This window comes from Xiphias gladius, chromosome 17 (genome assembly GCF_016859285.1).
Source record: "Xiphias gladius isolate SHS-SW01 ecotype Sanya breed wild chromosome 17, ASM1685928v1, whole genome shotgun sequence".
Lineage (NCBI taxonomy): Eukaryota > Metazoa > Chordata > Actinopteri > Istiophoriformes > Xiphiidae > Xiphias > Xiphias gladius.
Window position 1 is genome coordinate 26,543,979 of NC_053416.1, and position 19,291 is coordinate 26,563,269.

The following is a 19,291-nucleotide window of genomic DNA, read 5'->3' on the forward strand; positions in this document are numbered from 1 at the left end:
ATTTATCTGTATAAAAAGGTAACTGCCTGTCCTAAGTATTATCAGTTACTTTATAATTATGTAATAAGACCTGGTTAAAATCTGTACCTACTCCATCTATATCTAAAGGTACTAACTACCAGTAAGTACATTGTTTGAACCAATAATTACTTGATATTTACCTAATTAATACAAAGTCAATAATGTGCTGTAAAATAACACACTGATGGCGTAAAATTGCCCCAGTTATGACTTAAATCAAAGTGACGTGCTACAGATCTTAAATGTTACATGAGGAATTAGGTGACTGTATTTTCTGTCTTAAAAAAATAGCGGTGTACTGGAAACAGAGACAAAAGAACTGGTAGAAAAAGGTTGTGGGGGTTGAGAGGGTGAAGTCCTAGCATGGCGACAGTATATCATGAAAGCAGCTTTTATTTTGTTCCATGCCTGACATTATTCATACTGCATTATTATGATTATTAAGATTATTTTAAAGAAAAACCCTTGCATTTTCTGCAAATTACATTTAGAATGGCGGTGTCGAGTGTATGACTTCCACCTTTGTCTACCCCCCAACCATTTTTATTGACTTTATGCACAAGAGACATTTTAACTGAAATACCCTTTTTTAATATTCGCTCCCAACACAACAGTAGCCTAAGTCATATCGATTGTGGCTGAATTAAAAGTACCTGAAGCAGGGCGTCTCTAATCCGCAGGGTCTTTTAAGAGTCACCTGGTCTGACAAATGGGCCCTTTTAAAGGAGTATAATGTGTTCTTAAATTATTTTATTGATGGAAGGGGGACAGCCACTCCAGGTACCCATACAAACTGACTTAACACGCTGTGAAAGGGTCAATTTGGCCTCCATTTTCCATTTCTTCGTTATCTGCATTTGGAGTCATGCTGACAGGCTCGACGTGAGCTGGGATGGGCTTTGAGGTTTGGCAGATTTCAGCGTTTGCTCGCATTTAAGAGGTTTTTCCATTGCACTAGAAATTTGCTAATAGTTTGTGTTTGCTTTGTCGGAGGTTTATAGGTGATGTTGTGGTACTTGATTGTTTTAACCCATGAGAATTTATCTATGTATACATTAAAGGAAAAGGACAAGGAAAAGTGTTTGGCCTCAATGCTTTACTACCTTTTTCATTATCTTTCTCAATGCATATGTTTTCAGCATCAGAGTAATCTTAATGGCAAGTTAGTCATATAAATTAAGTTTCTTCCAATTTTAAAAAGATGACACCTGTGATTTTTAAAGTACTTCTTGACCCCCTCATTTCTCCCCAGCACAGAAAATCAAAAGGCTGCCCTCTTCTACAGTTGGTTGACACATGACACAAAGGTTTCAACAGTCCCCATGTATGTATGTCTAACAAATCCATTCCAAGAAGGAGCCTCATGCAGCGGCCAGCCAGAATGACATTTCGTCTTTCATAAGCCTGGCAATTTTGCCCTGAAAATGAATGATTAATGTTGAATTGAGGAGAAAAGGTGTGTAACGCTTTTCAAATCAAGCAGACTCTGTAAAAGGGAGAATGCTAATTATATTGCTGTTTGTATGACCTCTTCTTAAGTGCATGAAAGCCTCCTACAGAATACAGGTGAAATTGCATTTTCAAGTAACATTTTAAAGGTCTGTGTTGGCACTCTGCCTAATAAAGCCATTTGTAAATGACTCCTCTTTTAGACTCCATTAGGGAGTGGGGCGAGGAACATTTCGTCATAGGATTCACAGTCAATAAGCATATAATCAGGACGTCCAGAGAATGTTGCAACCAGTGAAGGGGATAATTAATGAGATTGCCTTATGAACTGCTTAATTATTGACTGTTGACCTCCTCAATTGTCCCTCCAAGTGCTGCATTTGTTCCCTTGTTGCCATTAAGCCCTGATTGACAGAGGTGGCAACCATGGGAGAGAATCAGGACGTCTGAGGGTATATTAATTCGCTATTCACACATGGAAACCACTGAGACCAGCTATAAATATGCCTCAAGAGGAGAGGTCAGGCTGCAGTGAATAAGTCTTGCAGCGTAAACATGATGCGCAGGTGGTCAACAATTTATTCCAAATTATGAGGCATTAGATAGACATAGATATTTAGGTGGATATAATATTTCGTTTTGATAAATTGTTAACTTGCATTTATTCCAACACTGGAGAGAGTATTGTGAGACATTTCTGCATGTATGCATCTGCTAATGTACAGTCATTTAGTTGTTATGTATTGTTATTGTAAAATAAGATAAGGTATAATAAGTTAAGAAAAATCACATTACAGCAGCACAGAGAAATGCTGACAGATCAAACAAAAACAAAAAAAACTCTTTGAATTAAATAAATAAAAAACAAAACGTCATTAAAAAATTTAAATGCAATATTTACATTACAACATTAAAATACTTTAGAGACAAAAGTAAATTGTGCAATATTTGTCACAAAGGTCCAGTAGTGCAACTCCAGCATGTATATGTATATATGTATATATATACAGTATATTATATACAGTAAAATAGCAAATAATCATATAAACACAACTTTAACCTATTATATTATATTTTTAACCTATTATATGGTTCTTATATATAGTGAGTATGTAAGTAATATAAAGCAATTTAAAACAAAATAAGGTTATAGATATGTTACTGCTTCTTACTAATTCTTACTACTGCCAAAGGTATAATAATACTGGTAATATATAACCTGGGACAAGACACAGGTGTGTGTTAAAATAAAAGTAGAACAATGTCCACACACACACAAACACACACACACCCTTTTGTCTCCTTGTTTGATAATTTGCTTAATAATAATAATAATAATAATAATAATAATAATAATAATAATAATAATAATAATAATAATAATATTGTTGTTGTTGTTATTATTAGGGAGAACAAGTAGAAAGACTTAATGTAGGGGTTAAAGGGGGTTAAGCCATGTCAGAGACAGAGAGAAGAACCACTCCCAGGCTTTATTGTGTTTGGGATTGGAAGGGGGCTGGGGTTATTCCGATTCCCTCCAGGTCCAGGACTAGGCTCACATATACTGGCAAAAAAAAATAGATAAATACAATCCTTATCTTGTATATCCTGATGGAACTCACCCCCACTTCCCACCCCAAATCCACTGAACAAGACGCACCATAAAAACACGCTATATGCAGCCCGTTAGTGGGTGTGTGTGTGTCCGCTGACCCGTAAAGACCTGTTCTTTCTGAAGGCAACAAAGCTGGGAGTGAAAGAGGCGTGACATCACACACATTTAAATCAACTGGATGAGTGCTCTTATTTGTGTGATACCCACTGGGGTGAACACTGACAATGTCCTCCTTGTTCACTGCCTTCGTATTCGTCCAGGACAGGCTTAAGTGGCTGCAGTAACTGCCACACTGCTCAATAGATTAAATCATTGTTTTTACAATGTGGCCATTCTCATTGTGTAATTAGTTCAATACCTGTTGTGTAGACTGAAAAGACTGACTGACTGGTATATGTGACTGGTCTATGTGGTCATGAGAAACTGTCCACTTCTTCAAAATGGAACTACAGTACATAAAATAGCATTTTCTGTCTTCTATTATTTAAACGGGAAGAGGTACAGTAAGTAAAAAATCTAACTGTCCAGTTAAAGAATCATATTAGTTCAAAATTGGTGTTATAAATCATCAAATATTTGATGCAGGTTTACATTCATTATTTTTGTTATCTATTTTACCATATTGCCTCCATATTCTCTTATTACCAGGGAACCCCTTTTGAACCCAAATGTTCAATATTAAATAAATAAAAAGAAATTATGGAATAATTAACCATATGAATAAACTGTGTAAAATGTATAAATGAACCAAAAATTTGTGAAATTGTTTTATGAAATTATTCAAACTCAACTTATTGATATGAAATGTTACTTCATCATTAATTGTCACAATAATATAATTTTAGTGGATATAATTCCTATTTCATTACAAACATTTATATTTAAAAATGTCCTTTAGCAAATGGCAATAATGACAATTTTTCCCAATAACACTTTTCTCACTTTGCATTGCACCATAACCTCAACTTTCAGCAAAGCACATGCCCCATGCCTCAGAAGGTTCAACTGCAGACTTCAAATCTTGGGACCCCAGGTCTGTGAGCTAATAGGAAGACAGTAAGGTCCCCAGATATGATATGTGTCACTTCCTTTTTTGCCACAAAAGCATAAAAGAAATAAGCCTGCTACTTTCATAGTTTTCCTTTACAGTTTTTGCACAGACTGACAGGGTAGTTATAAATGAAATAAAAATCCAAGAAAGTCACACAAAGACTGAAATGCTCAGGTATAGAGAGTCCCTGCTAGGCTCTGTTGTGCTAGCTTCTCGAACTCATTGTCATCTTAACTTGGTTTTATTAACATCCATAAAACTCGCCAACTCGCTCTTATAAAGTTATTTATTTAAGTTTCTAGTTGTAATCTCTGCTGTCTAAAAAGCATTCAGTCCTCTCTGTCCTATTGTTGATATAGATGTGTCTGAGCTAGCTGCCACCCCTCGACTCACGCATGGACTCGCCTCTGCTATTGAGCCATGACATGTGGAGTACGCCTTGTTCACGTCATATAGGCTGGTTGGTGGAGATGGGAAGGATGCCCACATAAATGATTTACGAATGTTCACATCATCTGACCGAGTTCCCCTCACTGCAAGCCAGAAGTCGGGGCAGAGCTACACGTGTAGCTACACTTCTGGCTTGCAGTGAGGGGCCTCTCCATCTGACAACTCTAGACCATTGTGTGATAAAAGGGGTGGTTGTGTTTGAATTAAAAAAAAACATGCATACATACAACATCAATATTATATCATTTTTCAAAAAACTACCAAAATTTCTAAACATATGAAGCAAGCTACTTGAGATACTGTTGAGAAAGACTCAACAGTATCTCATGTGGCTAAATGTAACCGATGGCTGGTTTATGTTCAGAGGCAATTTTTTTTTTTGAAAGAATGAAGCGCTGCATTTATGAACTGCACCACAATCACTGAAATGTTCCTCGGGCGGTTGGTGGGCATACAAAACAAACAACTTTGACCAGGGTTTAAATCCTGACTCCTGTCTGTTGTTAGGTTAAGGCAACAAAACCACTTTATTGGATAGGGATTGACAAGATCGTGGTTGTGGTTAAATGTTAATAAATGTGCCTCAACTCACTGAACTTTTTCTGTATTAAACAGGACCATGATCTGTCCCTAACCTTAACCAAGTGCCTGAACATATCCATAAAACAGTTTAATAATGCTGTAGTCACTACGAGTGGATATTGTACTGCAAGATCAGATATTCTGGCAAAAAACATCTGTTAACATTTTACACAATGTTCAGTATCACTATTTTTGGGACTTGTCATTCTGTCATACCGGTCAGCGTTGTGTTTCCTTCAAAACGTATTTGCTGTTGCAAATTAGATGTATATAAGCGTAATTTGTAAGAGCCACGATTGGCCAACTAGTTAGATAACATGGGCAGCCTTGTTAAATAAAAGCAAAAGGAGGTGTTAGTTTCTGTGTGTATGGGTACTGTGTTTATTTACACAAGACTATTTATTTCCTACTTCTTTATCTATTTATTTACCAATTTAATATTAAAAACTTATATTTGATTTCCTTTCACCTTTTGCTGTAGGAAAACACATGTGGAAAAGAGACAATGCGCTGTCTAAGAGTATTTTATATGACTTACATTTTTCCTTAAATGTCATAATTTAAAACCATAACAAAAAGGAGAATTTGATGCAATCAGATATTGCACCATTGGTGCTTTGATAGACTGAGAATATTGAAATACAATATTAAAAACCTTAAATTACCAGTGTCTCTGACCATGCTTATTGATCAAGTTTATTCCACAACACACAGGTTATATTTTAGGCTCTGCACTAATGAGAACATTAGTTATACTTCAGTTTTCTGTTCAGAGTGTCTTTTTTTCAAAATTCATCATCAATACTGAAACACCAAAGAAAAACACTTAAAGCTCCTCTGTTGGCAAAACGGAGGTCACCTGATCAACTTTACACTATTGTCTACTGAGTGGCTTTCTACCATTTCTGAAGAATTATTTGCTGTTGAGAGAGCAATTAGCGGAATAGGGTGTGCCAACAAGTCAAGATTCTTGAGGAATGATCACTTCACAGTCAGTGCTTTTAAAAAGCTCTTTTCAACATCCTCACTATTATCACATTTGTTAGGAAATTTAAAATTATGCATATAAAGTTATGTAACTATAAATATAAATAATATATTAATTACTCGATATTGATAAGAAATAAATATATAAAATATGAACAAATTAGGAGAAAAGAAATGGCAATTCAGTCTGATTACCTCACAAGAAATTAAATTCTTGAAATTAATTCCTTTGAAATTAAAATCAATTCAATTTTCATTTGTTGGAAACACCTGCTAAGCAGGTCAGAAAGGCAAAATAAGCACAATGAACAAAATGTGTTTTCAGATGTATCCATGTAAGCGTGAACATTGCCTTAGTTCTACTCTCCTAATTTCAGAGCCACCCATCTCAGAGACAGGAAGTGTCGGACTCAGGGGGTAGCATGTTGCATGAATTGGAGCGTTTGCTCTTGGAGTCAGAGTCCCTTGCGGTTGCATGGATCCCTGCTGGAGCAGCCGAACAAGCCTAAGCCCCTCTTTTCTCACTGCCTTCCCTGTGGATTAAATGGCTTTAGTTCGCCTCTTTTTCCTTCGCTTGCTGTCGACAGGAGTGGCATTTCACTTCTTCTTCCCATGGCCTAAGCAGAAGAGGCAGCAGTTTTCTGTTTTTCTTCTTGCTCATTTGGAAGTAGCAAATGACCAGCAAGAACTCAATTAGCAACATGTCCCTCCTGGCCAGGGGTCCAAGCCAGTGCTTGTTCAGCCTGCATCAGAGATCAAGACGAAAGTGACAGCAAGCAAGAAAAGGGTAAACGAAGTGTTGGGGGGAGGTAGGCGGCATCTGCCCCCATACAGATTTGCTTAATTGGGTTTGACTCCCACAATTACAGGGTAATAATGGCCTTTTCAACCCGGCCACGTTGAAGTGAAAGGCAGTTGCTCCGCGCACCCGCATGCTGTCAGGTGGTTTATAGCAGAGAGCAAGCGACAGAGAGAGGGGGGAGAGAGAGTGGGGAATTGGCAATGGACTTTGGTTAAGCAGTGGTTATTGAGTCTTTGATAGGACTCCAGGAGGCCAGGGCAGCAACAATGACAGAATTAATGGGCAAGGCACGATGAGAATGTCAGCTCAGCAGGGGGCTCCTGTGGCCTTTGAGCTGCCTTCTGACGCCTCTGTGATTGTGCTCTCTACATCACTGTGAAAAGGCTTGACCTGTTTGTTGGTGGATATGGTCTTGAATTCATTTTTTTTTTTTTTTACAAGCTATTGTGCTTATCATAGCACAATTCCCTGGAGCTGTCTCTGAATGAGTGAGCAATATGTCTGTAACTTAACTTATGTCAAACCTGTGCAAAGGACAAACACAGGAATATTTTTTATCTTCAATATAAGGCAACTTTAACCTGCTGTAAGGAATCCTATGAAAAGTGAAAATGGCTGCAGTGAAAGACAAGCACAGGTAAACTGAAGACGTAGTAACCCTAATTTCAGTTAAGGGGTTTGGGAATTCATTTACAAGAAAGGTCCCCTGGCCAGGAATCAAACCGTGGACATTGCATTTATGTGGTATGCACCCTAACTACTTAGCTTATTAAGCTACTGGGACGGCCCATACCACGGCCCAGTTATATTGTGCTACGTGTTCACAATGCCCTCTGAAAATGGCCATAATCACTGTAAAGACAGCACTGGAAATTGTTGATGGTATTGTTACTATCAGAATGTATCACCACGGTATATAGTAAAAGTGTAATTCAAAGAGGACCCATTATGCTCATTTCCAGCTCTTTATTTTTATTCTGGGACTCCACTAGAGTAGCTTTGTGTGATTCAGAGTTAAAAAAAAAAACACCTATTTATCTTGAAATGCCTGTTAGACAGCCCCTCAGTTGAGCCTCTGAATGAAACAGGCTACATAAGCTCAGGCCTCCTTAAGAGGTCTCCTGCAAAGCCCTCTTTCTTCCAATTGGCCAAACATCTGGAAGCCTACTAAGGGGCAGTGTTCCCAGTGCTTGTGAGCACTGCCTCATCCTGTTAGCAGTGTGGAGGTTCTAAAAAGCAAACTGTAAAAACGAAGTAACTAGTAACTACAACTAAGTAACAGAACGTAATTGATTGGAAACAGCAACTTCGCAGAGCCATCCATACATGTTCAAGTCCAACAAAGATTTCAGCAGGACGTCCATGTTGGGTAAATATTATTACATATTGTGTGATATGATGGTGGATTTAGTCTTTCAATCACAATCCATATATAAAGTTGTTTCTATATATGCCTATGCTAATGTGGGAAATGTGCTAAAATATCGGCTGAGTGGAAAATGTCAGGAAATACAAAGGCTAATGGTGCTCGTAAAATGTTATTCTGATATCGCCAAATCACTGTATAGTAAACCTACACCGTTGGTTATTTGTATACTGGAGTAAATTAAATGTTTATAATACTACTCAAGTAGACGGTTTTGGGAGAACGAGCTGTGCTTGGAGTGGATGACCGTAGAAAGAAATCTGTGACGAGCTGATGTCACCTCGTCACAGAAGTAGAAAAAAACGTAGGAAACCTATTATTCAGAGCAGTCTGATGCCTGAGCTTTTGTCTCAAAGGGATTACTTTTACATATATTTACCTCATTGTTTGAAAAATTTGGCCACATTTAATATGAACATCCGACATTGAAACATTATATATGTGTCAGAAAATGAGGAAAAGCATAATAGGTCCCCTGTAAAACTAATGTTGGTATGGGTTAGGAAAATTTAAATAATTGAATCTTCAATCTATAAACACTAGACAAAAACAGGCTGGAGATTCGGTGTGTGTAATTGCAGCATAGCCCCCCTTGTAGCACAGATACTGCCTCAATTGCAGGCCTTACTATTGCTTATTTCATTGGATCAGATTACATTACATTCACATAATCACGGACTGGGATCTAGTTACCAGGAATTGAAAAGATTTTTCAACCTCTTTTTCCTCTTTAAAATTTTAATCTTTACATTCAGTTTATAAAGTGATAAGGAAAAATATGGCCCTCATCTGGAATATTATTTGGATTCACATTTTGATAAGAGGGTCAAGTTGTCAGAAAGTGCAGACACAAAGAAATGTGTTCTGCCTGTAAAGCATCAGGGTGTATAGTACAGCATGTCTGTGCACAGGAACAAAAATAAAATCCACAGGTCTGACAACCACACACACACACACACACACATACAGAAACACACCTATACACACACACAAAAAAAGTTTCCAGTGTGGGCCAACTTGTATGGACTTTAAAGCACCCAGCTGTCACTCATGATTAGCCCTAACGATGGGCCCATTTTGACACTTCAGAATCAAGTCTTGGCAAATAGCCCTGGGAAGAGAAGCAACATGCTACGAGATGGCTTTTCCCTGATATAATTTGTGGCTGCAAATTACAAAACAGAGGCAGAAATAATGTGTAAAGTCAAGTTTGGTGAGGGAGAAAATGGAAAAATTTAGGGCTGTGTGCCACTCTAATGGATATCCTTGTGGCTGGGAGAAAATGGGACTCAATAATGTGTCCTTAATGTCTGCTAGCACTGTTTCAGGGAACGTATCAGAAGAAATGTCCCCTGCCATTTCTGCAAGCAATCACTTAATGGGATGGGCAAATCTCAACAAAATTGATGTACTGATCTATTTCTGGGCTTGACAGATGGAAGGAATCTGTGGCTCTTGGAAGACAAAAAGAAAAAGGAAGATGGCAAAGAATAGAACAGATAAAAACAAGCCTTTCACAATTCTCTAAGCTACGCAGCATGCCTGCAATGTTTGTGTGTGGCTTAAGTGCAGACACTGACAGGAATTTCAATTATTTAATTAGAGAGAAAATGAAAAGACTTAAGTGTTGTGATTTCTGCAGTCTTTCATAGATCAATCTAATGTGCACTCACATCGGAAATCAACCAAGATGGAAGAGGGGCAAGTGAAGTAGCGTCTTCCTAAATCACGCAATTAAAATGGCAAATTAGTTTCTTGATATATTCATTTAAGTGGTTAAGTGGAAAGGTTTCTCTCCCCGTCCACATGGCTGTCTCATGGGTGGGTGTAGAGAGGCAGAGCCATCCACATGCTCTTATGATTAGAGCTGCCGTTCATTTGCTGAGGAAACACTGAAAGCACTTTTGCACAAATTAGCCTTTTGAAGGCTCAAAAATTCAATTCCGAGGAGTTGATTCAAGCATTTAGGCAAAGTGTGTGTGGAACGTAAAGATTTAGAAGCATTTTGCCTGCTAATGTTGATAACTTTCAGGGGGCATTATAGGTTTTTTTTAGCCTTGTGCCTTGTGAACAGTACAGCTAGAAAATACCAGCATTTCTTATTTTGGGCTCGTTTCCATCACCTTCACATCTCTATTCTTACATACATGTATACATATATAAGCTATTTTCCTGCTCAACAGCTTTGATGCTGTTATAATTTGGACATTCCGATTAAAATGAAAGGTCATCTAATGCTCAGTCACTTGTTCCATTAGCACAGCGATGGATCGAAGCTTCTGAATGATAGGATCTGTATATGAAGAGAAATGGACTGTGATATTGAATTTACTGAATGCAGAGACATGTTAAATACTGAAAAAATAATACAGAGGTAAGTAACAGAAACAAATAAACAAAAAACAGAAATGAAAGAAAAATTCAAGCACTCCAGGACTGGACTAGAAGAACGAGGATTTACAATAAATAAAACATGCATCTGATGACAAGATCTCAATGCAGTGTGTGATATGTAAGAATAGAGATGAGGTTTTATCTTCAAATAAATAATCTTGAAAAAGTGATCAAAGATATACTGCTTTTCATCAGAACCATATAGTCATTTCTTCATCGAATATATTGCTATATATATTGTTTTTCAAGAGGTAATGTTGAAGGTTTATGATTATTAGAAAAGACGAATTATTAATCAACCCAATTCCCAGTGATTGCTGTAAACTGAGAGGCCAGGCAATGTTGGTAGATGACTCTTCATGAACGTACATTTATATTTTGTTAATATCTCACTTACTGCCTGAACACAACATTGATTTAACCTGTAGCCAGTTCATGGAAGCTTTCCAAGTTGTTGTTGGCAACAGTCAAGTGAATGGAAGTTAATGTGATATTTAGAATAATCTTTCCATATAATACGTACAACAGCTTTAAAGATATGATGTGCCATTTGTCTCCTTCAATCTGCAATTACAAAAGAATATTCATCATGTTTTGATTGTATTTCTTTCTATTCACATATATCTTCACTTTCTTTTTTTCCTTTGAGCTTTCTTTCCTTGTTGTTCTTTGTTCCTGTGAATTCGTATTCAGTGTATAGTCAATGTATTCAGGTCCTCTACCTACATGAAAGCAGCAATTCAACAATCTAAAAATATGGTTACAAGTAAACTTCTTGCCTTAAAATTCTACTTGAGTAAAAGTAAAAATAATGTAGTATTGACAGCAAAATGTGTGTAAAGTATCAAAAGTTAAAAAAACAAACAAACTAATAATATAGTATTGCCCTGAAAGTGTGTTAAATACAAATAAATACATTAGTGGATTATTATTACTGGTGCATTTTTGGAGATAATTTGACCCTGCACATCTATGATCTATCCCAACAGGCATATTAACTTAATTTTCCTGATTTTAGCCCTTTTCTCAGGACTGTGTCGCTGCCATTTTTAAAGTGGAAAAAGTTACACCTTTATCATTCTTATTCTGTTTTAGGTATTTGGATTTTGGTGACCCCATAACGACTCCAACCTGAGTAGGCATAATCAAACATAATAAGGGAAACACATGTGGTTGTGCAGGGCCTTTAATCTATATTAAGACACCATAATATCATCTTAATTTCTCTAAAATGATTATATGTTCTGTATGTAAAATCAAAGTAACTAGCTATCAGATAAATATAGTGGAATAAAAGGTAAAAAAATTTCCCTCTGAAATGCAGTCAAGTATAAAATAGCAGAAACTGGAAATACAATAGTAAAGTAACTCAAAAATGTACTTGAGTAAATGTAGATAGTTACTTTCCCCCACGCATTACAGTAAAATCAGGCAACACACAGGGCAAACATACATGTCACTTTTTCAGGCACCACAAAGCACAACAAGCCCATGTGAAGGAGGATTTAAGATGTGCCTAAGCTTTGTGACTTTAACACAATAATGTAGACCTGCCAGCCGCACACTCTTTGTAATTACTCTTGTCACATTACCTTCCTGAGTGCTGCATGAGCTCCTTACCCACCAATGATACCACATAAATGTAGACTTTCCATAACAAAATTAATCTCTCAAAAGCTGGATGGATTCAAGAAAATGTGGATTTGCTCTTCTGTCACAGAAGCATATTGTCCACTTTGATGCATGGGAGGATATCAAATGCCCTCCTGGCTGCCACAGTCCAGATGGAAGAAAATAGGCTGTGGTCTATAAAAATGAAGTTAGATGTAAGTACAGCACTCAAATCTCGGGGAGAAAAATGCTTTTTCTGGGGCATTTTGTTGTCAATTGGTCTGAGCAACTTGCTGTAATGCAGGTAATGGAGCTACTCTTCTCCTTTCATCTTCAGGGTTTGTGCCTGTGTGTGTCAAAGCAAAGGAAGGCCTGGCTGGATATGGGAAAGAGCAACAACAGGAGGAAATACAGCCAGACGATGGTAAGAATGAAGGAAACATCAAGTCAGAGCAGAGTGAAGGGATCTGTACTGTTGTGAGCTGCTTCTTCAAACATCTGCCAACTCCATTTAGCGTCACTGATACCAATTCTGATAGTGGAATTTCCTACAAATTTAAAGTATTTCAGCAAGCAAATGTTGTAATATTATACAGCATTGTAACAAATGAACGAGAATGAATGCTCTCGATTCCCAAGTCCTCACTGACTCTTTACTCCTGACAGCGACATGCATAATACTTGACTAAACTTTGTCCTCATATTTCCTTCACCGCGACAAAAAACCAAAAGACACTTCCCCTTCAGAACTTACAGTAATCACATTGTATCATTGTATCTTTCCTTCTTGGTGCATTAATAGATTGTTTGACTACTTTGGGGCAACAAAGCAAGCTGTAAACCCAACATTGAGATTTTATCACTTTATAAAGTTGTTATGGTGAATGTGTTAGCAGAAAGATGCCTATTTACACATCCAGCAGACACAGTGCAACATTAGCACTAATATTTGAGGCATTCTGATGAATATAAGTATTATATTCACTCTTCCTCTAGCTCTTCCTCCTGGGAAAATATCTCCTTAGCTGCTAAATGCTCCACTATGTTTACCAGCAAGTTTCATATTGTGTCTGTCTGCTGTATGATGCAGAGCAGGTAGTTTGGTTTATCAGAGCTTTTTGCTGAAAACAGCTGTGGCCATGCTAATGAGAGTGGCGAGACTGAACCAAAACAGTAAAGTAGTGCTGAAGGGAACTGAAGTCGTTTCACATTAGTCATCTGACAACTGAAAAAATATTAATTATGGCAGGCATTTATTCCCACTTCACCCAACTGCTGGCAGTGATTGGAAACACATGCCAAAGTTTAATTATGTTTCCTTTGTTGCTTGTGATACAATCACTACAACTTTCAGCTTTAAGAGTTTTCAAAAATTTTCACATCCATGTTTGGTCAATAGGACTTGTAACTCATTTTATACATAATACCCTAATTTAGGTCAATGCAGTAAGCAGGATAATGATCCTAAACAAAGCAACCAAGGAGTTTTTTATGTCCATCCAGTTATAATGCATTAACAGGTACAATTTTCTAAAATGATTTCAGTTAAAAATTTAGGAGCAATACCATTGACCAAGAGTACCTTTTTCTTGATTATTTAAAGTTGACTTAAATTCCCCCATAGTTATCAGCTCTGACAATTTCAGGTCCTTCTGTACATTATTCCAGGAAGAAGGGGCAACATATTTAAAAGCCTTTTTTTGCCTAATTCTGTTCTTACTCAGGGGACCAATATCTGTAAAATATTGTGAGATCGCAGGCCATCTCGATTTAGGTTTTTACACATGTATCTACACAGATAAGAAGGAACCAGCCCAAGGAGAGACTTATATATAAAAGCCAACAAATGCAAAATTCTGCAGACATACAGAGACGGCCACTTAGCAGCCACAGACAGGGTACAGTGGTGTACAAGACTTCCGTAGCCAGTAATAAAAGGTAAAGCACAATGGTATTCAGTATCCTAATTCTTTAGGCACTGGTCAGGTACATTCATAAAGAACAGATCACCATAATCGAACAGAAGTAAAAAAGGTGCCAAAGTCAAGTGTTTCCTTGCCTGGAGGGAGAAACAGGATTTACTCCTAAAAAAGAAACTTAATTTAAATTTCAGCTTGGAAACAAGGTTTTTGATGTGTGATTTAAATGAAGTTGTTAAGTTGTTTAATCATGTTACCTCTTTGCCATTTGAAAATGGCATGAATTTGGATTTGTCTGCATTTAACCCCAATTTAAGTTGAGTTCAACAGGACTGAACAACTTCAAAGGCAGACTGCAGGAATTCAAGGGTTTGTACTACTGAAGGGGATGAGCAATAGATAACTGTATCATCTTCATAAAAATGGAACGCAACATTTGATAAATGATAACAAAGATTATTTATGTATATAGAGAATAAAAGTTGTCCTAGTATGGAACCCTGGGACATGCCTTTTGTTACAGCGAGGAAGGAAGAGGAAGACCCACCAAATTGGACATACTGTGTTTTAGCTGACAAGTAATTTGAAAACCAACTTAGAGCATGCCCAGATAAGCCAATATTGTAGAGTCTATCCACCGAGGTGACATGGTCAAATGTGTCAAAAGCCTTGGACAAATCATAAAAAGAGCTCCACAATATATTTTTGCAGTCTAATGCCTCAATAATGTCATTCACCACTTTAATAGCAGCTGCTATTGTGCTGTGTTGCTTTCTAAAATCTGAATAATGTTGTGATAGAATACCACTTGTGTCTAAATATTCTTTAAATTGTTCACTAACAAATTTTTCGAGGACCTTAGCTAAAATACATAATCTAGAGATTGGCCTGTAGTTAATAAAAACTGAAGGATCTCCTCCTTTTAGCAAAGGGAGAACATAGGCAGACTAACATATATTAGGGATCTCACTGTTAGAAAGGGTAAGATAATACATGTAAGTCAGAGGTTTTGCTATAAAGTCTACAGCTAACTCGAGAAACAAAGAATCAAGCTAGTCATGACCTGCACATTTCTTCGGATCCAGTTGCTTTAATGCTCTACAGATCTCTATCACATCAAGAGGATTAAAATTGAGTGGTTGCACCAAAGTATTAATTGGAGGTGGTGAAGAGTGAGGCCTCTGCTCATTAGGCTGTTTTGGATCTGGATATAAAGACTCAAATAAGGAACCTGAAGAAACAAAATGCCCATTAAAGTAGTTAAGAATTGGTGATTCATCAGTTAGAGTACATGGGTCTTTTACAATGCAGCATGTTGGATTGAAGACCAAGCTGAAGGCAAAAAGCCCAATACAAGTGGGTTTAGAAGCTGGCTACAGACCAGGCAAAGCATCATCAGGGAAAATATCAATTGCAGTCTCATGTCTCGGGTTGTTAAAGTGTGGCCAATGATTGACTACATTTAACACCAAATATGAAATATGACTACTGTATTTAAATTCATATTGACTTATTTTATTACATTCTGATCCCATTCTGTAATTGGAAGACTTACTGTGGACTGATGTGAATGTAAATGCTCTCAAATGAAAGCTGAAAACTGTCAGCTTAGATGTAAACTTTGATCCAAATTTATTCCATCATATGGAATAAATATCACTTGTTTATTTCCCAAGGTAATGAATGTAGGTGATGTTTTTTGTTTGTTTTTGTTTTGTGTGAGCTCACCAAATCACATTCCTATCAACAATGTTGAACTCTTGAATCTTTTCCACCAAATTCCTAAAAGTTCCAGAAATACAAGCGGGATCCCAATTTTTTAGACCACCGATTCCCTCTTTTTTAAAAAGGAAAACTCAGGAGTGTATATTCAGCGCATTCAGAAAGTATACAGACCGCTTAACTTTGTTCACGTTTTGTTATGTTGCATCTTTATATTAAAATTGTTTAAATTCATTTTTTCCTTCATCAAGCTACACTAAATGACCCATACTGACAGGGAGAAAAAAATGTTTTAGAATTTTTTGCAAATTTATTAAAAAAGAAAAAAGGAAATATCACATTGACATAAATATTCACACCCTTTACTGAATACTTAGTTAAAGCACCTTTGGCAGTGATTATAGCCTTGAATCTTCTTGTGAATGACACACCAAGCTCTGCACACCTGGATTTGGGAATTTTCCGCCATGCTTCTCTGCAGATCCTCTCAAGCTCTCTCAGGTTGGATGGGATGTTTTGTAGCCTTCACCAGATCTGTGCTTCGACACAGTCCTTTTTCTGAGCTCTGCAGGCAGTTCCTTCAACCTCATGGCTTGGTTTTTGCTCTGATACACATTATCAGCTGTGAGACCTTATATAGCCAGGTGTGTGTCTTTCCAAGTCATGTTCAATCAACTGAATTTACCACAGGTGGATTTCAGTCAAAGTGTAGAAACATCCCAAAGATGATCAAGAGAAATGGCAGGCTGAATACTTACGTCAATGTTATATTTCAGTTTTTCCTTTTTAATAAATTTGCAAAAATTTCTAAAATTCTGTTTTCACTTTGTCATTATGGGGTATTGAGTATAGCTTGATGAGGGAAATATTATTTTTTTTTATTTAAGCATAAGGCTGCAACAAAACAAAATGTGAAAAAGGTGAAGAGGCCTGAATATTTTCTGAATGCACTGTATATGACTTTGAGTCAGTGTCAGTCTAGTTTAACAAAATACAGACTCAAACTGTGTTGAAACGTAAAGCACAAACACTTTCTATACAGAAACTTAAACATTTTTATGCTGTACATACAGTACATTCAGAGGTAATGACAGGAGTAAATGACAATTTAAAAGGAAAGGCAATTCAGATATAACTTTATAACATAAACTGCACAGCTACAAGTATATATGATACAAATGCATCTTCAAGATTTATATATTACTGCTCTACTCCCATGTAGCAGTAGGCTACTGATTGCAATTGGGATCAGTGCAGGTTATTTAGATGGTCATCTTGACCATTTATTGATTGAATGAAAATCAGGAGCAATAGAGACGGTTAAAAAGGTAAAAAAAAAAAATCAAAAATGCCCTTGCTGGAAATTGGGAGATGTTTACTATGATTAAAATTACAGCAAAACAGTCGCAAGGTACACTGTAGTGAGAATGTGGCTGTGTTGTTATCACCTGATATCCAGCTCATGGGCACACGGTGCATGTCCTCAGTGATTAGTATAGATTGAAGTACATTTTAGGGAAATCATGAAAAATAGCTTTTACGTAGATCAGTGGACTTGATGTACCTAATAACTTAATAATAATAATAGTATTTACTGCAAATGTAACTAAAATCCATCAGAACAAATTTACCAGCATACCCCTAATATATTCAAACTTAACAAGAATATTAGATTTTTAAGACTTTTAAGACTTTTTAAACAGTGTGACAAGGTTTGCTTTTAAATGAAGCAAAAATCAGAAGCAGACCATTTAATGCCTGGCTTGCCCTTCACTAAAGCTAGTTCAGCCCTCTACTTTCAATTAAAACCATGCAGTCATCAGTATTACTTCAGCTTGCCAAGCTTTGGCTATTTCTGTTTTTTCAGCAGATTCTCAAACCACAAAACTGGTACGCGCTGATTGGCCAGCGGTCGGCCTCTCTCATTGTTTCAACACTGTGTTTGTTGTAGCCCCAGTTTCCCCCTGTTCACCCTGTCAAATGCTACAACTATTAGCTCGCAGGAAATCTGCCTGTGTTGGCAATAGAAGATCTTGTTGTATATTATCAGGAAGCCCTGTCTTCATACACATCTTCATAAAAGGGGTTGGTTACGGTAAGATAATACTGAATTTTGTCCAATAACTGTTGCTGTTCACTTAGTTATTTGTGTTTGCATTGTTGTTATGTGTTGTGCTAAATCTTTCCCAATATAGAAACACAGCTCCAGCTCTAAGAGCTCCACAGGTAATGTTGCAAATATTAGCTATAGTGGCATCAGAAAATGTGTTTAACAGTTTTTGTCTCATTGTCTTGTATGTGTATAAGACATATATATATATATATATATATATATATATACATATATATATAAAACAGTCTCATAAGTTTCAGGGAGACAAACATTGTCACTCTGCAGCCAATTAGGTACAAATGTACAGCATAGTTTATTTGTTGATGTAATTGCAGTGTGGTGAATGAAAAGACATTAAAACCCAGTCTCCTGTAGAGTATAAGACATTTGAAGTGAGAGTTGAAGAATTCCTGTTGAAAGGTTGAGTGATGTGGTTGTGTGACTGAGAGGAAACCATCAGCCTTGAGGTCACTGCCTAACACAACCAAGGCCTCTGTCTTAGGGAAAAGAAAAAGAACTTAACTCTTGTTTCAGAGGTTTTTATCCTGGCTTAAAACTAAATGACTATCTAGAAAAATATTCAAACCAACTGGCTGTCTGATGTTAATGTTAACTAAAATGATTTAAAGTTAAATAATATTGACATTCTGAGACAAATTTTTATTTGTTTTACATGCTGGGGATCTAACTTATTTAAAAGTGCTTGGGTTTAGATTGAGACACCTGCTGGAACTTGCCAGAGAGGATGCTAGAGGGAAATGCGATCCAGTAGAAATATAGAGCTCTTCAATGAATACACAGAGCTCTTCAGTGGGCATCCTGTTCATGTTTTAGTCATAACAAGATATATCTTTCTATCATCTTTTCCCCCAAAAACATCCATGACAACTCTCTCTGAGAAAGAGAGGATGGCTGCAGGATATTGCATCCAGGTGGAACAATGAGCAATAGATGTATCAAGTATCAAAGCATCTCTGGATTCGACAGAGGCTGGACTTGTGTGTGTGCGCACATTGTGAGTGGTGCTGTATGTAAAGCCTTCTTCAGGGTCTGATCTCCTAGAGAACAAAGTGGAACATACACACACTGGTGACCCCGCAGCTCTATCCAGTGGAAATAATATGTTCATTACAACGCAATTACTGACAC